The sequence below is a fragment of the Ursus arctos genome, unplaced genomic scaffold, assembly GCF_023065955.2.
Source record: "Ursus arctos isolate Adak ecotype North America unplaced genomic scaffold, UrsArc2.0 scaffold_3, whole genome shotgun sequence".
Classification (NCBI taxonomy): Eukaryota; Metazoa; Chordata; class Mammalia; order Carnivora; family Ursidae; genus Ursus; species Ursus arctos.
Window position 1 is genome coordinate 38025457 of NW_026622985.1, and position 15822 is coordinate 38041278.

Sequence of the window (15822 nt, forward strand, 5' to 3'; positions counted from 1 at the left end):
GGGGAGTCAGGGAGTCTGCTTCTCCCTCTCCCTCTGCTTGCACTCCCCCTGCTTGTGCTCTCTCTCTCAAATAAATTATATATATAACAAATAAGTAGAGAAAATGAGCCCAAGTCAAAGAAGTAATGACCTGTGCTCTGTACATCAGGGGTGACTGGGATTTCTAAGTGTCAGTGTCTTTGTAACATCAGTGACTTGTTCCTTATTTCCCCTCATCTAGGGAGTTAGAGATAGTTTTGCTCTGATAGAATTACAGGACACACATGGTATAATAAAGAGTCTGACTCCTTATTTTTATGTTTGCTGACAAGTTTTACACCTCTTTCCCGAGCGTCCCTCATCTGGGCATGCTCAGAAGAAACCCCTGATGCTCCTTCCTTTGGCTCCCCGAAAAGTTGAACCACGGGCAAGTTCCTGCATGGCCCCGCCCACTAACCACTATAAGAACCCCAAGCCGGTCTTTTTCCTTCACTTCCTCAAGTCCTGCTCTCCCCCCAGAGACTTTCATTATAAAAGTAATAAACTTGTTACAGCCGCTGTGTGTGGCATCATCAGTCTTGACATCAAAACTAAATTTTACGTGGGGGCCCATTCTGCTTCTGCAGAGTACTAACAACACACAATACATTGGAATAAAACAGACATATTCTCAAGGAGCAGGCCCTCCTGCAGCAGTAGGGCAAAGGGAGGTGACGGTTGGTGGCAGACATTCCCCCAAAGTGTTCTAGTAAAACTCGAGGGGATGTAACATATTCAATGCCACCACCTCTCTGCCCTGCCCTGACGCTATGAAATTGACCAATGTTTTCTCTGGATGTTGATGACCATCCCGAGTCTGGCCAGTTTGAATGGAGGAAAATCAAAAAGAAGCAAAATGTGTCTACTCCTCAATGCTGCTACATAAAGGAGGAGAAATCCAGCCAGTTGGGGCACGTATGCTACAGGCAGGGATCATTTTGTCATTTTGTCAAAGCAGAAAATTTTTCATGCTGCCTGTAGTCTGAGGTGGTTTTTTTTCCCCAAAAAAAATTCACAAAAAAGTATCCATATCTAAATGAAAGTAGGACATGGCTTGACCGCAATGCCTCATCCAGTTGGCAGGTTTAATGAGATGAATACTACAGGCCCTGCAATCAAGCTTATCAGATTAAAATCCAATTTGCCAACTGAGACAGAACTGTTCATCAATTTGGTAAATATGTGGAAGAGAAAAATTAGTTTGTCATGCTGAAATATATAGGACACTGCATTTGACAACTAGGAAAAAATGTTGTCAATATCTTTCTCCGAATTAAAGAAAAAAACTTTAAAATAATACATTTCATTTTCCCACTGAAATACTTCAGGATCAGCATATTAGCTAACGTGCTAAGAAGACTGAAGGAATGTGTTCCCTTCTCTTCTTTCTTTATCATGTATTATTATTTCCTCTACATCTTAGAAGTCAAGAATGGATAAATAGCTGTGAAGGATGGAACTTCAGGGAATTATTCCTGTCTGTGCTTTGTAATTTCGCAAGCCCTTCTGTGTCTGGTATTCATTTCCTGCTAGTGGCTGAATGGATGTCTTTAATGTCTCTTTACAGATGAAAGCCTGCAGATAGGTAGGCAAAACCTTTATCACTGATCACCATCAGCCAGTGATTACTAAGCATCATTTATGATCACAAGAGACAAACGACAGGAAGCTGGGGTGGGTTAATCCAGAAAATGTTACATTCCCTGCCAAGTTGCAACTTGCCTTCTGGGACAGAAAGGCTTATAAGAGCAGAGATGGGAGTGTGTGAGTAATTCTTTTAAACTTACATTAATAACCAGTAGCTATTATGTTTTATTCACCCCAAGACTAATATGCCACTTAGCACACAGTAAGGGCACCTGGGTGACTACGTTAGTTAAGCGTCTGCCTTTGACTCAGGTCATGATCTCAGGGTCCCTGGATGGAGCCCCACGTCAGGCTCTCTGCTCAGCGGGAGCCTGCTTCTCCCCTTCCCTCTCCCTCCGCCGCTCCCCCTGCTCATGCTCTCTCTTTCTCTCCCTCCCTCAAATAAATAAATAAAATCTTTAAAAAAAATAAAAGAAAATGAATGAATAGCATTAGAATCCCTGGGTATTTTTGCGGACAGTCAAAGTTTATTTTATCTTATTTCATCTTAACATACACTGATGAATTAAATATTGAGATAGCTAAGTCATTCTAATTGAAAAATTAGTATGGCCATCATGATCTAAATTATGCTAATAGAACACTGCTCACTGAAAAACTGTAAAGAACATTTGTATACATTTCCCTGGATACTCAGGAAAGAGTTTCTCTAAGCTACATTCTCAGTCTGGGAGGTATTGACTCGGGGGTTTTCTTATCTTTAAGTTTACTAGATAGTACCAATTTTCTCCCCAAAATGAAGGTATCAGTTCAAACTTCCTCAAGCTGGGTAAAAAGGTTTTCATCAATCCACATCTTTACTAGCACTGGGCTTATCACACTTCTTAAATTTCTGTAGTGCGTCCCGTATAGTTATTTTTTTGCATTTTTGTTGATTTGTAGTGAGGCGGAGTATCTTTTAATGTTTTATTGGTTACTCAGGTTTACTCTTCTGCTCCTCTGTAAATTATCTCATAACTTTTCCCATTTTTCAATTGAGGCTTTTAATCTTCTTCCTATTGATTTGTAAAGTTCTTATGCATCCTGAATATACCCTCTGTTGGTTGTATGCACTGGAAATATATTCAATGGTTGTCTTTTCCGCTTTCTTCAAATGCTTTTGATGCAGTGTTTATTTTAATATAATTCAATCCATTGATCCTCTCTTTCTTAATCACAGCAGCATTGTTTGCAGTAATGGGAAAAATCAAAACAACTTAATACATCACCAGGAAAATGGAAAAATGAACAAGTAAATTCCAGTTCAAACAATGAAATGTTATGCAATAGGGAAAGAATTGGAGGTACACACATCAGCATAGACAGATCTCACAGATAAAACATCGAGTGAGAAAAACAGGTTGAAGACAATAAGCAATAGAAATATATACAAGCTTTAAAAATTTTTAAACGAACATAAAGCAATCTCGAATCAGGTTTATCATATAGTTCTTGTATATTTTCATATTGTTATCTTTGAAATTCTAAGTTTATTGAATGCATAAGCAGCTCTGGCATCTATGTCTTTCCTCATCGAGCCAGGTCAATCATCCCCAGAAGCCACGTTGAAGAAACACACAGTGAGCACTGACCTCCACCACAGACTCCTAAGAGAGTGTCCTCCAAGAAGACATGGTTGAGTTCATTGCCAATGCTCAGGGAAAGAAGATCATCAAAGCAATGTCATTTTTACAGACATAAAATGATTGATCCCAGATACTACAGATAATCAAGTTAGAACCAACCCCACAACATGATTTTTGGTGTCAAGTGTACAATTGAACATAGATTTAATTACTCTACTCTCCAGTAAGACAAGCAGGCCAAAAATTTAGAGTATAAGGAGATTACAGACTATTTATTTATTTAAAGTTTGGTTTGAACCAAATTAACAGAATTGCAGGGGATTTGTTTGGCAAGCTGGCACATCATGTGGAGTTTTAATGACTCCCAGTGCCAGGGCACAAACACTTCTAGAAACATCACTGATCTTAGCATTGTCAGTGAGCCAAATGCCACTGCCACTGCTTATGGCTTAGAGAGGCTAGTTGTTGTCAGATGAAATGTGTTAATCTCTGACACAGGAGGTGGTGTTTTTGATGTATTAATCCTCCCTTTTGAAGAATAAATTCTTCATTTCTAGTCTTCAATTCAGGAGTAGGGACAACTGCTTAGGTGAAGAAAAGTTCCTTAACCAAAGGTCAATGTTTCAATATCAAGGTCAAGGGAAACATAAGGACATTAGTAGGAACAAGAAGGTATCTGATGCTTCTCTAATGCTTGTGGACACTTTAGACACATACTCTTTCAGCACCCTAGACAACATTTAGATTAATTTCATGTACATCTACCTTACATATATCCATTTTTTTAAGATTATTTATTTATTTATTTATTTGACAGAGAGAGAGAGAGTACAAGCAGGGGGGACAGCAGAGGGAGAGGGAGAAGCAGGCTTCCCACTGAACAAGGAGCCTGACATGGGGCTCTATCCCAGGACCCCAGGATCATGACCTGAGCCAAAGGCAGATGCTTAATAGACTGAGCCACACAGGTGCCCCACAAATATCCATTTTGATAACTAAATGCCAGACTGTGTTGTAGCTTGCTGGACCATGTGGCAAAAACCCTTTATGAAATTGAATGAAAACAAGTCACAGGTTGATGACCATTTTGGACAGTGGGTCTGCCATATCCTCAAGACTCAGAAGCTCCTTCAGGACTTCCTTGGAAGTAAGAATTTAAGATGGACCTTAAACACTGATGAGGCCATTGCTTATGGTAGAAGTCCAGGCAACCATTGTAGTTGAAGAAAAATCTGACTGTGTGTCTAGGGTTTGGTGCTCATTGTAGCCTTCGCTGTTCCTGGGTATCATAACTGCTGATCCCATCATTCTATGAAGTAGGCACAAACTGCCATTATTTTTAATGATCATGGTATTCTCATTCAGGTCTATGAAGCTGAGTGGGCAATAACCAGGAATAATCATATGCTAGGCAAGTTTGAGCTTACAGATGCTTCTCAGATTGAAGACACATCTGATATGGGTCTCTCCAGCATCTTCAATATGTCTGCTGCACACAAGAATACATAAAAAGAGGCCAGGATTATGACAAAGGCCATTGGAGCAAGGAAGATATTGAGCACATAGTCCAGGAAGATGAATGAAGAGACAAGTTGTTCCCCCAAGAACTTCTTCAAATCCTTGCATTCATCATGAAGACCAACATGGAAGTTCATCAAGGCAAGATCAATAATGATGACAAATAGACAATTCTCGAATAGTGTAACAAAAACAGTTAGTTAGCTAGGCAAGAACCACAGTGCTGAGAAGGAAGAATATGTGCATTAAAAAAAAAGAGAGATGATCTTAAACCCCATCATTCTCAACTGTATCAGAATGTCAGCAGCTTACCAGGAGGAGTGTCTAGAAGCATCCTTAGTGCAGAACTCCTCATCTACATGATGATTATAGATTCCAGTCTGTCCTGGACATTCTTAGTTTATGCCTGTTATTCTGAGCTAAATATTAATATCAATAGTGCTACCTTCACTTTAAGGGAGTCCCAGTTTGAAGGATAATTTACATGGTCACTCCTCCTCATGACCCACCATTGAAGTGGCTAATCAGACCAGAGAGCAAAAAACATATTCTACATAATCACAAAATCTGTAGGACTCATATTTGTAATGAGAAATCCCATGAAAGATTAAAAAAAATCCTAGATATACTTGGGTATAAATACCTTAATGGGCATTCTGAATACTTGAATGTGGGGAAACAGAAAAAGTGAATACATTGCACTTGGTGGTTCTGAAAACAAGTGGAAAACGCAGTTCATACACTGAAGAGTGATGCTATTTTTAAAATAAGCAACATATAAAATAGAAATATCATATAACAAATGTTCTATAAGGAACCAAAAAACAACTAAATGAAATATAGCACAATGCTAAAAGCAGCTGTCCTTGGAGTAGAGGATTAGAAGTGCTTGCTTGTTTTCTTCCTTATATTGTTGTCTGTAGCTCCCAGCTGTTTTACAGTAAGCACATATTGCATTTATAATCAGAAAAAGACTTGTTTAAATGTTCAGGGTAACTCACAATAAAGCAAAACATAACTGCAGAATACAAAACAAACTTAGAGTGATTCCTAAAGGCTGACAGTAAAAAAGATGAGCAAAGGGACATTAGGAGAGTGCAGACCACAGCTTGAGATCGAGACAACTGACATTGTAGAATCTGAGGCCACAATGTATTAAACAAGACAAAGGAGGGCAAGTTTTCATGCTGAAGGCCAACTCTACGAAAAGCTGTAATATATCTATGTACGCAAATAACAGAACAGCAACCTTCAAAACTCAGAATCCACAAGGAGAAGCAAGAATAAACAAAAACTTAATATCATGTTGTTTCCCTAGTAAACAGGGAACACTCATAAAAATTGATCATATGTTAACTCCCAAAGAAAATTTCATCAAGTGTCATCCAGCAAAAATAATCAAAAATTTTAATCACCATGCAATAAACCAGAAGTTCATAATAAAGTTTTTAAAGATCCTTCTACATGGAAATTAAAAAATTCAACATGACACAATTCTTGGCTCAAGGTATAAGTACTGAACCGAAATGGCAGAATTCTTTAAGACTGATAAAAATATCACATATCAAAATCTATGGGGTGCAATTAAAGCGGTGAAGAGAAGGAAATGGATAACATTAAATATCAACAAAATGAGATAACGAAAATTAATGTAACATCCAACTCAAAAAATTAGAAAAAAAGGAACATCCCACAAATAATCAGAAAGAATAAATTAATAAAAGCATGAATTAATCTCAGTGAAAAGAACACTTAAAATGAAGAAAAGGTTATTTGAAAAGATCAAATAAATTGACAAACCACTAGCTAACCTCATTAGAAAAAGGGGAGATTTCAAGCACATATACCCAAAATAAGAAATTACAAGGAGGAAATAACCATCAAAACAGGGGAAATTAAAAATCTGAGGTTACTTCACAGTTGTATGCCAACAAATGCCAGGAATGGCCAGCAATCCCTGTACCTATGGATGTACCTCCAGACTTTGCTGTGAAAGAGAGGAGAAGGCAAGGGGGTCAATGCTCAGAGACGAAGACCCTTTGCTCTTCTTTGCTCTCATCTTTATGGGTGCTTAAAGTTAATCATAAATCTTTTTTATTCTGTCTCTCAAGCAAGTGATGTGTGGCAAGGGGTCTTACAGAAACAGAAGAGAGTGATTATGGGAGGGATACAATGTGCTGATCGGAGTGTTCTACGGGTTCTGCTAAACATAACCTAGGGGACAATGATCTCTTAGATCACAGGGCGGCTGTTTGGGCTAGGAAAGCTTCGGGAAGTCAACTCTCGGCGGCATTAATAGGGCAGAGTGGTCACGCAGGCCTCGGCATTCCAAAGGCCTACGCCCTCCTCCAAAACCTTCCATCGCCCCCAGCAGCCTCCGTGTTACACTTCTGAGATTCGCTATACAAACATAAGAGAAAGAGGTGGGAGATGGAAGACAAAGAATGAACAAAATGTTGAGCCTCCCTCCGCCCTCTTTTTGGCCATTTTTCAGTTACACCAAGCGGTCTTTTGGTGTTACTTGGTTCAGAATCCCTGCATAAGTATAACTGACTACCAAGCCGCTAGCCACTGTCCGGGGCCTATGGTTTCCCTATCTTTGGGTTTACTCTCCACTCAGCCTGTTTCCAAAGAGCTGGGAAAAGTGGGTTATAAGGTTTAAAAACCTGATCACCGGGGCCTAGCCTTCAGCAGGGGGTTGAAGATGGGGGGGGGGACATTTCTTTAGAGCGGAAGCAGCTGGAAGGGGAGAAGCAGACCCACTAATTAGCATCTTCCTGAAGGTGAGAGAAATTGATCTTTGAATAGGATCAGGTTTGCATGCTCCAATTCAATTTCAAAAACAAAGTAACTTGTTTTTAACTCACTAACTTGGCAGGAACCCCACGTCTATTTGGCTACCATCTCCTTGGACTGCTCACTGCTCACAAGGAGTGAATGGGGTTCAGGAGTTACTCTCATACCTTTATAGCTGAGGCAAGAGGCAGAGTGATTGACCGAGGCGCAGAGCAGTCAGTTCTAGGGAAAAAAGACGAACTGTATTTTTGTAAATCAACTAGACTGCGTCTTCAGAGGATAGCGTTGCATTAAAAGCAATTTTCAAGATAACTCATAATTACTAAAGTACCACCCACCACCACCACCATCTTTTGAAACTATTCTGTGGAAGATCTGCATTGCCAACACCGATGGGTGCCGGAATATTAGGAATGGGTTGGAGAGTCAGAGAATATCCTGTTTATGAAAGGCCTGAAGAAACAGGAGCTTAGAATTCATGGCTTTGCTGAACGTGGTGACCAAGACAGTAAAGTTCATAAAAGAACAGGGCAAATTGGAACGAGAAAGGCTGATGAAAGCTGCGGTACCAGCTAGGAAGTTCAATAATAAAGACCTCATCTACAAAAAGCAGCAGTGGAAAGGTAGAGAATGCAAAATATCTGAAAGCCATTCCAAAGTGAGAAATTATTTATTTTGGTGACCCTGGAGTTAGGAGATAGAGGAGAATAAAAAGTCAAAGATGACCTGAAAAGCGTCATACAGTCCCTCTCTGTGCAGGACTCTCGGCGCCTACCCTGAGAAGCTTCTTGAGCTGTGAACCTCGTTCTAAGATTCAGAAACTCCGGAAAGGAACGTAATGACATATGCTTTGAGTTTACTCCAGGAAGAGATACGGCAGATGGCCTATCTCAGGAGCTCTTCTCTGCTGGCTTGGTTGATGGTTATGATGTAGTTATAGTGGCTGCTAATTTACGGAAGTTGGTAGATGATCCCAAAGCTTTGAAAACCTTGACATTTAAGTTGGTTTCAGGCTGTGATGGGTCGGAGATTCCTGATGAAGTGAAGCTGATCGGGTTTGCTCACTTGAGTGTCAGCTGATGCACATCCCTTGACATCTCCCTGACTTGTCATGCTCCCTACTTCACAACACTCCCTTCAATCTCCCTCCCCCCACCCTATATCCCCCCCCTGCCCCAGTTCCCACAAAATCAGAAGATTGTGAAGAGTCTGGCTTCAATGAAATGGGATAAAAAAAAAAAAAGAATTATTTTTTAACTTAAAAAAAAGTGCTTAATGCTACCCCAGACAGTTACAGAAGAAGAATAGGAACCTCCGATGGAGTAAAGTCAGCCACGCAACCAATCTCTAATTAGTAAGAGTTGGGTAAAAAGATATCTTGAAGGCAGTAACTCTGTACCTATTGCGTATGTGTACAAAATTCTCCAATTCCTTTATAAACATCTATTGTATTGTGACAAAGGTAGAATTCAGAAAATTCAAGCATCTTCCACTATTTTGAGAAGCTAACTCTGGGCCCAGAAAATTAATTTATTTTTACCACAGTTATACACCTGGTGGGCTGGGAGTTTAGGATATCTGGAAAGTTATTTAATCATTCTTGGGTTTTCTTCATACCTCTGATTCTAAAAGTTTTACCAACAGTCTAATAATCTTGGCTATGGGAAATTAAGCAAAATTTCCTTTACTGCAAATTATGTTTATTGTGAAATGTTTTAATTAGCCACAGATAAAATTAAACTGGCAAGGAGACTCATTCCCAGGTTTGAATGTACAAATCTGACAATCGAGTGATTACCTCGGTTGATGCTATTGCTTGCAGAGAAAACAGCAACCTAATTTCATCTGGAAGCCAATGTATTATATCCCAGTGTCAGGATCTTCAAACAGTGATAATCCGAGCGAATTGTAGGTTATTTCCCAAGAGAAATGACTCTAAAGGTACACCTAGCTCTCTAATTTTATAAACACATATATCTTGTTCCAATTTGACCATCATCTAAAAGTTAACTCCTTGAAACTGAGAATGGATCTGTTATCCAGTAGCTTTCAATCTTGGCTACACATTGAAATCACAGGCAGAACTGGAAAAAAAAAAAAAAAAAGGCACTGATATTAAACCCCCCTCCCCCCCCCATTCTAATCTAACTGTTCTGGAGGATGGTTGGAGGAGTAAGAGTTTTAGATGCCCCCCCACCGTGATTCTTATGTGCAGACAAGGTTGAGAATGTCTACCCTTAATGATTCTTTGAAAGATCAGATTTCTTTTCATTTTTTTCACAATTTCCTAAAGTTATGAGAACCTTATTAGAATATACCACTGGTATAATGCAGAAAAAATGGTGGAGGGAATCAAATAAACAAACAACAACAAAAAAACCCTGCAAAGACCAAAAAAAGTTTTTTTTCCTAGGAAGTAGGGGATCTTGATAGGGAGAAAAATTATTTATTTTTAAATGGACAAAGCCAATACCAAAGACTACTCTGTATCAGAAATGTTGAGTCTAAAGGAAGTTGAAATTGTTCAGCATTATAGGTAAAAAGGTATTTCCCTTTGCTGAGAAACTTATTTCCTATTGTCTTTCTTATTATTTGATTGGCTGGCCAATAGTTTTGATTTTCTTAAAGTGAGTATTTTGCTGATTCTTCTGGCAGCCAAGTATTTTGCTGGTTGGTTGGTTGGTTGGTTGGTTGGTTATTTGGTTGGTTGGCTGGTTGGTTGGTTTGTTGGTTTAGGGGAGGACTTTAGGAGGAGAGAGAGAAGAAACTGGGAAATGGACTTAGAATAGCCTCCATATGCAGGCCAAAAGGCCAGATCCTAAGACCTGGAGAGAAATTGCCAGTGACAGGCTTCTGTGGCAGGGTTTGGCTGGAGGTTTGAAACAGCAATGTCAAGTACCTTTCTTTTCCGTGTTGGAATTCCTTCTTGATTGTCTACCCAGGTCTTCAATAATGCCTTGCTAATAATCATTACTATTCATCATCTATCTGTGTTGGTGTGGTCTTAAAGAATGAAGAAAGCAAGCTCTGCTCATGTTTATCATAAAGTGGGACAACCTGCAGTAGCAAAAATGAAACATCAAAAGCAAGGAAAAAACTCTTGGATTATGGGTGACAAACTGAAATCTTACCAGGAATTCAATGCAATTTTCTGCAGTTATACAGGAACGTATCCTGAGATGAGCTATTTAGACATGACTGGAATAGAAAACTTCAGAAAGTTTAAGAAATTGAGGAATATATGCCTTTTATGGAAGGGAGCCTCATTCCAGATCATTCTAAATGTACCACACTAGAGAATGCTAGCACTTCTCAATACCCATGTTTTCTCTCCTCCTCCTGAGAACACCTCTAAACAACATTTCCTTCCCCTCTTACTATGAAGTTAGGCCATGGGATTGGGTTCCAGATAATGGAAAGAGGGCAGAAGAAATTTAAAGCATACCAGGCTTGACTTCTAGAACTTCTACTATGATCTTCCATGTTCTTTCTCTTTACTCATTAGGCAACAGAATGCAGAGGTTTGTTCCAGTATGGCAATTTGAGACTACCCTGGAGGATGACAGAACCACTAAATAAAGGAGCTTGGGTACCTAAATCATCACAGGAAAAGCTGCCGACCAAACACACTTTGGACAACGAAAAAGATAAAAATACGTATTACGTTAAGCAACTGAGATTTGGGGGTTGTTACAACAGCTAGTTTTACTTAACTTGACAATATACAAAATGACTATCCAAATCCAAAGAGTCTCATTCTGTAGTTATTTGCCAAAAATTTTTTTTTAAATTTAAAAACAGACCAAAAACAAGCAAATAAACAAAAAAAACCTCAATATATTTAAAAGGGTTCAAAACATGCAAAATGATTTCTGACCAGAATTGAATTAAATTAGGAAAAATCCCCAAATATTTTAAAACTGAAACACATCTAAGAAACTCATGGGTTGAAGAAGAAGTCAAAAGGGAAATATGTACTTTGAACAGAATGAAAATAAAACCACATTTCAAAATTTGTAGAATGATGTTGAATCAGGACTTAAGGAAATGTACAGCACATTATATTATACTTATTTCTTTAGTAAATCAGTATCCCGTCTTTTCCATTCTGTTCCTCTCTTGCTCATTATTTCCTTTCTGCCCCTGTGAGGATGGAAACTATGATTTGATCTTTGTCTTACCACCAACTATCATAATTTACCCACTAAATAAACATGTATTGAGAGACTACTGTTGGCGTATAATGCCGGTTTAGAGCAGGGATTGATAGTTACTGAATGAATAATAAGAAAAGTTTGGCTTGGAGAGAGAGAAACAAAGGAAATGAAGAAAGTCAGCAGCTCCACTGTCCAGATAACTTTGCCAAATAAGAACATTTCATATTTGGGTTCATCCCATTTATAATCCTTTTGTTTTCCATTCATCATCTTGAATCTCATTTTCCTCTCTTTTAAAAGAAGTCATAGAATGACAAATCTAATGTCATTGCATTTAATGCACAGATCTCTCCTATCTATAAAAGGATCTTATCCAGCCTCCTTTAAGTACCTCCAATAAGACTATCCAATATGTCTATGCATTTTCATGATAGTATAATGCTTCGGATTTCTCTTTCTAAACTGATCTGTAATTCTGATGAAAATAGGAATGTAGGGGCGCCTGGGTAGCGCAGTTGTTAGGCATCTGCCTTCGGCTCAGGGCGTGATCCCGGCATTCCGGGATCGAGTCCCACATCTGGCTCCTCCGCTGGGAGCCTGCTTCTTCCTCTCCCACTCCCCTGCTCTGTTCCCTCTCTCACTGGCTGTCTCTCTGTCAAATAAATAAATAAATAATCTTAAAAAAAAAAAAAAAAGAAAATAGGAATGTATTGTTACTGAGTTTGACGTGAAGTTCTTCCTGCTCAAGCGGTCTGTCACATAACCAAGAGTAGTTTGTAGAAAAGTAGAGCTATCTTCACTCAGTTCCTTCAGCCTAAAAGAGCAAGGATGTATTCCCAAAACTTCCATTTTCATCCCTTTGTAATGTGTTAGAAAATAACATGTCTGGGTACCTCACCTTAAACATGTTTGCGTTTCCATTTTCTACAAACTCTCCGTAGGCAGACTCCACGAATGTGCAGTGGAAAGCAACACTTCTCTTTAAATGCCCTAGGTTAACCCCTTCAAAGGTGAAGCAGTGCCCGATGACCCTGAAAAAATGATTCTTATCACAGTCTCACTTCTTTATGGTGAACTCCACCTTTTGAGTCGACAGGCACATGACTCCTACTCATTTCCCTTGACTATTTTAGCGGACTCTTCCCAGATTTCTGCAGCTCCATTATATCTTCCTTATGACTTTAAAATTGCACATATTATCCAAGAGCTTATATAAGAGGAAGATGGTGTTTGAAGTCTGATTCCCATTGCCTTTCTCATGATTCCTTTCATTTGGATGACATTGTTGTCTGCATTCCAGAATGTACCTTGCCAATGTCTTCGAGGAACAATCACCCATTACTGCCACATCCTGCTCTGGAGCTAAAACTTAAAGCACAAAATTTATCCTAATTTATATTTTGGGATCTCATTTTCCAAGATGCATTACTTAAGTGTGGCCGCAATAACAAATCCTGCTCTTAAACTTTTTTGTCACTATTTAATGTTTCTCATATGTCGATTTAATAAGCCTTTTGTGTTCCATGTCTGGTTGCCTAATATTTTAAATGATATCATGTTAAGCATATAAATTCAGCTCCCTCCTTCCAAGGTAGTGTGTAACTCTTACTAATTTTTATTAGAACACAATAAACTTTGCTATTAAGATAGCACTTTAGATAGAGGCTGGTAAAACCAACACTTTGTATTCAAAATGCCAAGTTAATAATCACTGACATCTGCAGGCAACAACAACAGCAAAAAAACTCTGGCTTCTACCAACTTGCTTGATCAAAGGCGATTTCAAATGAGCAAAATAGTTCTATTTCCAGGGAACAATGCACTCATAGATAAAAACAGACTTGGTTATTTCCTGCCCTCCACATTGACATTGGAACGAACAGCACGCAGAGCAAACAGAAGAATAATATTGAGCAAAAACAGTACCATTGGCAGCCCTGAGGTCACAATCTTTACTAGAGAATGTAGAATGGAAAGTAGGATGAGGATGGGAATAGGTGTGGCCCCCAGTAGAATTCTTTTGGAACTTTACTACTCTCAGTTGACAAATCCATTTCATGTATTTCAGCTCCCTCTGCTGAATCTGTCTGGTGCCCATACTCAGCTCAAGCCTATGTTACCTCTTATTAGGGCAGGAAATCAATGTGTTCCAAATCATTGTTGGCATATAGAAATACAGTATGGAGAAAATATTCCCGTGTCAACGAGAAACATGTTTTGGTATAATGTTTTCAAGAAAATACATTTTTTAAGTGATATCCCTGGATGATAGTTTAACTCAGTGTTTCCAGATGAGAGCTTCTGTTGGCGTTCGGGAAGAATACTTTCTCATTATTCTTTGCATCACAGGATGTTTAGCTTTCCTGGACTCCACCCACTGAGGGTCAGTTAGGATCTCTCGGTCATGTGACAATCAAAAATGCTCCCCATATATTTCAAAATGATCCCTGAGGCAACTGTCCTGCTCTCTTTCTCAATAAACAATAAATAATAAATAATTTCCCTATTGTATGGTCAATGCTTAGAGACATTCTAAACCAAAGATACAAGGGAGAGCTGAATCTAGAGAATAATTTATAAAGAACCATAAAAATATTTGTCTCTACTTCTATTTCTTGCTAACTAATGCCTAATGGAGGGGCTAAACTTAGAAACTTTAAAAAGTTAAGGGTGCCTGGGTGGCTCAGTCAGTTAAGCGTCTGCTTTCGGCTCAGGTCATGATCCCAGGGTCCTGGGATTGAGCCCTGCATCGGGCTTCTTGTGGGGAACCTGCTTCTTTCTCTCTCTCCCTCCGCCTCTGTCCCTCCCCCACCTCATGTGCGTGCTCTCTCTCTCCCAAAATAAATAAATAAAATCTTAAAAAAAAAAAAAGAGACTTTACAAAGTTAAATTCTATTGCTAAAACATAATAATAACAAAAGAAAAATGACAAACTAGAAACATATTTTCCGGGATTAATAAATTTAATGTATAAGGAATCCCTGCATATCAATAAGAAAAAAAACTATTAGAAAATTGGACAGAGGAAATCAGCAAGCAATCCAAAAATAAGAAAAATGGTTAATAACAGAATATATTCTACCTCATTAATAATCCAGTGAGCATAAATCATATAAATCAAAACAACAAAGAAGTAGTACTTGTACCTATAGAATTGAAAACTTTATTTAAGTGCAAATATTCAGTATTGGTGAGGATTCAAAAACATGAGTGAATAGAGACAAAAATTGATGTTGCCCTTATGGAGGAAATTTAACCATAGCCATCAAAGCCTTCAGATTTCGCAATTCATTTAATCCATCAACCCTACCTTTGGGAATTTAGACTGGGAATATAATTATGGTTGAGAACAAAAATTAGCTACAAGGTTGTTCATTGAATCATTATTTTTTGTAGTAACAACGTAGACATAACTCACATTTTTAAGAACAGGAAAATTAGATTTAAATACTATTAATAGAAGATAAAATATTGTGAACTAAAAATAATGCCCTTGAAAAATATTAATGGCCTGGAAAATATTCTAAGTATATTATTAAGGGGGAAAAAAGCAGGTATGTCACAAAACACTATGTTTAATATAATACCTTTTCTGTAAAATGTATATGTTTATATACTCATATATATATTACAGAAAGATACAGAGAAAGAGAGGTACTATATATGTCTTGTAGAGACAGCCTGTCTCTCTTGTTTTTCTTTGCAAACTCATAGCTAGCACGTTGTCTGGCACATAGCGTATATATCAAGTGTGGACCAAGTCAATCATACATGTAAGTGAATGATTAATAAAGGACCATGAAAACATTCACTAAAATATTTATTGCTTATTGGAGCCAAAATTAATGATTTTTCGTCTTTTTTCTCTTTGCTTATCTTTATTTTCTGGGTTTTATTCAATGAATACGTTGTACTTTAAAAAAAATGTAGGAAGTCCTAGGGAAAGCCTTAATTTAGTTAGAAATTTTTAGATCTTAAAGGGAAGCATTTTTTACACATGCTGTAACAATTTTACCTTTATTATCATGATCAGGGTTTCTTGGCCATAATTTGAACTAATCTAAGGGCCTCCCACCTGCTGGGGAAAAAGTGCTTACCCTACCCCCCTCTGTTGCCTCAGA